The 4,808-nt window shown below is 49.8% G+C and overlaps 1 pseudogene; it reads left to right on the top strand.

Annotated features, from left to right (window-relative positions):
* Window positions 1-57: 57 nt before the first annotated feature.
* LOC123158640 (uncharacterized) lies at window positions 58-1,181 on the top strand (annotated as a pseudogene).
* Window positions 1,182-4,808: the final 3,627 nt, after the last annotated feature.

Genomic DNA, 4,808 nt, shown 5'->3' with positions numbered 1-4,808 from the left:
CGTCATCCTAGGGTTCTGGCACCCGCACCTCGCCCCTGCCTCTCCACCCACACGGCCATGCCCTACCTCTCCTTCATCGCAGACCTAGACCTCGACAACTTCGCCGCATCCCGGCCACAGCCCCGCGGCTCCTCGTCGTCCTCATTTCCCCCGGATCCCCTGCCAGATCCCGCGTCGGCAGCCATGGAGAACCTGATCTCGCTCGTCAACAAGCTGCAGCGCGCCGTCACGACGCTCGGCGCACTCCCCAATAGCAGCAGCAGCAGCACACGAACCCCCGCGAGACTCTTCATCGCGCCCTTCCTCACCACCCCGGTGGAGCTCCTCTCCATCGCGCCCTTCCTCCTCTCCACCACCCCGACCCCCCTTCCTCTCGCGACGCATCCACCACATCCGCCAGCCCCTCGCTTCCTTCTCCACCAAAACCGATCCAAGCCACTGGCGAGCCCCTCTGCCGCCTGCGCATGCACAGCCTCGCCTCCTGCTGCTCTCCATCGACCCCCTTCGTGTGCTCGCCGTCATCGCCTCCCTCCGCCGCATCGACCCCAAGGTAACAAACCTCCTCGCCTGCTAGTTCGCGGTTTGTCCTCGTGTCCGTCTTCTGCGGCGATGCGCCGATCGATGGTTCTGGTCGTTGGCTCTAGGTGCTAGCGCAGGCGACCAGGAAGCTGTTCCAGGGTGAGCCGATGAAGAGGCGGAAGGGAATTTGGATCGAGATCAACAACGGCGAGGAGGGGGAGGAGAGCGAGATGGGCAGCGTGGTGGCCAGCAAGGGGAGCACCATCACAGGAGCGGCGGCTGTGAGAGTCTGGTGCGGAGGGTGGACTTGATCATGAAGTCGCTCTCGTAGTCCAAGGCGGCGCCGGTCACGGAGACGGCCATCCGTGCCGCCGTTGGCGACAACGTTGTAACTAGAAAGGCTGTGCGCTGGTGAGTAGGACACTTCCGCTAATCCAACTATCATCTCTGAAGATGTTCTAAAATTTGTTGGCTGACTCTCTGTTTGGAATTCGCAGGTTGCTGAAGCAGAAGAGAGGGTTGCGCCGTGCGGGCACTGGTGGCCGCCCGGATTCGTATGTGTACATGGTACGTGAAATCTGTGCCACACAGTTTGCGTTAGGATGATGATTTGATTTCTGAAAATAGCTAAATGTAAGCTATGACTGAATCAGTATAACTGAGAGTAGTGTCCAACTTCTAGATGGAGTTAGGGAGTTATTACTTATTGGAGTAGTAATTTCCAGTTATTCAGTAGAGAGTAAGTAGAATCTGAAAGCAATTGTTAAATCTTATTAATTTATCCTAGTTCCACTCACATCCTCAGTTCTATAATTCTGGAAGCCAGTTGAATCCTGAACACTGCACATTTCAAAAAATGCTTCCAAACCACATAATTTCATTCCTTGATACAGAAAGTACAACAAGTTTTGATATACATCGATCCTGGTTTCCTCGTACCAATAAAGCATGTCCATAACTTTGGATTATAGCAAAAAAATGCTAAAAGAACAAACGCCCAGTCAAAGCTCTGAATGATTATATAGTTGATCTGATTTGCTTTTAAACTGTACATGTGTACTAAACCCAGTTTTAGTTGGCCTTGTATTTATATTTTCGTCTTGTTTGTCGTTCTGCTAGTCTCACTACAGTTAGCTCTAACAACCCAGTTCAGTATTTCAATTACGGAGTGACATGTCCTATGCTGTGTCCTGCAACTCAAACGTATTTTGGGGGCATGATCAATCATTTTATCATGATTGAAAGAATAGCCCATAATTTGCTTCTACTTTTAAGCTAAAAAATGTTTGTGCAGTAAACACTATATGCAAGATTGTTACTGCCATGCATGCACGTTATACATTTTGTTCTTCTCTATCTATGCTTACAAGTCAGGTTGTTTTTGTGGCATCTAGGGGCACAATGCTGGTGCTGGTAGGCAAGCTAGCACCCATGGATTCGTGAACTGGCTTGGATGTGTACTTGGTCGTCGGGGTTGGATGAGGACGATGGGAACAAGGTGAGACCATCATGATCCACCCCCCTACTTCCTTCTCGTGATTCCCTAACTGCTCAACATGTTGATCTGTTCTGAACATCTAAAGCTTGCATTTATGGGCTGGTGCAAGCATCTCGGAGTTGGAACATTCGCTTTGATGAGATGATCAAAGCGTTTGGGTTTATGCAGACTTATGGAGAAGCCTGCGTTTACAAGAAAGTGAGTGGGAGCTCTGTAGCATTTGTCATATTATATGTAGATGACATACTTTTGATGGGAAATGATATAGAATTCTTGGACAACATTAAGGCCTACTTGAATAAGTGTTTTTCAATGAAGGACCTTGGAGAAGCTGCTTACATATTAGGCATCAAGATCTATAGGGATAGATCGAGACGCCTCATAGGTCTTTCACAAAGCACATACCTTGATAAGATTTTGAAGAAGTTCAAAATGGATCAGTCCAAGAAAGGGTTCTTGCCTGTATTGCAAGGTGTGAGATTGAGCTCGGCTCAATGCCCGACCACGGCAGAAGATAAAGAAGAGATGAGTGTCATGCCCTATTCCTCAGCCATAGGATCTATTATGTATGCCATGCTGTGTACCGGACCAGATCTAAACCTTGCCGTAAGTTTGGTAGGTAGGTACCAAAGTAATCCCGGCAAGGAACACTGGACAGCGGTCAAGAATATCCTAAAGTACCTGAAAAGGACAAAGGCCATGTTTCTCGTTTATGGAGGTGACGAAGAGCTCGTCGTAAAGGGTTACGTCGACGCTAGCTTCGACACAGATCTGGATGACTCTAAGTCAAAAACCGGATACATGTATATGTTGAATCGTGGAGCAGTAAGCTGGTGCAGTTGCAAGCAGAGCGTCGTGGTGGGATCTACATGTGAAGCGGAGTACATGGAAGCCTCGGAGGCAGCGCATGAAGCAATATGAATGAAGGAGTTCATCACCGACCTAGGAGTCATACCCAATGCGTTGGGGCCGATCACTCTCTTCTGTGACAACACTGGAGCTATTGCACTTGCCAAGGAGCCCAGGTTTCAAAAGAAGACCAGGCACATCAAGCATCGTTTCAACTCCATCCGTGAAAACGTTCAAGATGGAGACATAGATATTTGCAAAGTATATACGGATCTGAATGTTGCAGACCCGTTGACTAAACCTCTTCCGCGAGCAAAACATGATCAACACCAGAACTCTATGGGTGTTCGATTAATCACAATGTTACTAGATTATTGACTCTAGTGCGAGTGGGAGACTGTTGGAAATATGCCCTAGAGGCAATAATAAAAGGATTATTATTATATTTCTTTGTTCATGATAGTTGTCTTTTATTCATGCTATAATTGTATTATCCAGAAATCGTAATACACGTGTGAACACTTAGACCACAACATGTCCCTAGTGAGCCTCTAGTTGACTAGCTCGTTGATCAACAGATAGTCATGGTTTCCTGACTATGGACATTGGATGTCGTTGATAACGGGATCACATCATTAGGAGAATGATGTGATGGACAAGACCCAATCCTAAGCATAGCACAAGATCATGTAGTTCGTTTTGCTAGAGCTTTTCCAATGTCAAGTATCTCTTCCTTAGACCATGAGATCGTGTAACTCCCGGATACCGTAGAAGTGCTTTGGGTGTACCAAACGTCACAACATAACTGGGTGACTATAAAGGTGCACTACAGGTATCTCCGAAAGTGTCTGTTGGGTTAACACAGATCGAGACTGGGATTTGTCACTCCGTATAACGGAGAGGTATCACTGGGCCCACTCGGTAGTGCATCATCATAATGAGCTCAAAGTGACCAAGTGTCTGGTCATGGGATCATGCATTACGGTACGAGTAAAGTGACTTGCCGGCAACGAGATTGAACGAGGTATTGGGATACAGACGATCGAATCTCGGGCAAGTAACATACCATCTGACAAAGGGAATAGTATACGGGGTTGCTTGAATCCTCGATATCGTGGTTCATCCGATGATATCATCAGGAGTATGTGGGAGCCAACATGGGTATCCAGATCCCGCTGTTGGTTATTGACCTGAGAGCCATCTCGGTCATGTCTGCATGTTTCCCGAACCCATAGGGTCTACACACTTAAGGTTCGGTGACGCTAGGGTTGTATGAACATGAGTGCGCAGCAAACCGAATGTTGTTCGGAGTCCCGAATGAGATCTCGGACGTCACGAGGAGTTCCGGAATGGTCCGGGGGTAAAGAATTATATATAGGAAGTGTTGTTTCGGCCATCGGGAAAGTTTTGGGGTCACCCGGTATTGTACCGGGACCACCGGAAGGGTCCCGGGGGTCCACCGGGTGGGGCCACCTATCCCGGAGGGCCCCGTGGGCTGAAGTGGGAAGGAACCAGCCCGTAGTGGGCTGGTGCGCCCCCCTTGCCCCCCTGCGCCTAGGGTTGGAAACCCTAGGGTGGGGGGGCGCACCACTTGCCTTGGGGGGCACTCCAACCCCCTGGCCGCCTCCGCCCTTGGGAGATTCAATATCCAGGGCCGGCGCCCCCCCTGGGGGCCTATATAAAGGAGGGGGGAGGGAGGGCAGCCACACCCTGAGTCTGGCGCCTCCCTCCCCCTGCTACACCTCTTCCTCCTCCCGCAGTTGCTTGGCGAAGCCCTGCTGGAGTCCTGCTGCATCCACCACCACGCCGTCGTGCTGCTGGATCTTCATCAACCTCTCCTTCCCCCTTGCTGGATCAAGACGGAGGAGACGTCACGCTGACCATACGTGTGTTGAACGTGGAGGTGCCGTCCGTTCGGTGCTAGGATCTCCGGTGATAGGAT

This window comes from Triticum aestivum, chromosome 7B (assembly GCF_018294505.1).
Source record: "Triticum aestivum cultivar Chinese Spring chromosome 7B, IWGSC CS RefSeq v2.1, whole genome shotgun sequence".
In the NCBI taxonomy this organism is placed as follows: Eukaryota; Viridiplantae; Streptophyta; class Magnoliopsida; order Poales; family Poaceae; genus Triticum; species Triticum aestivum.
Note: the sequence above shows the minus strand (reverse complement) of the source record. Positions and strands in the feature narration are given on the sequence as shown.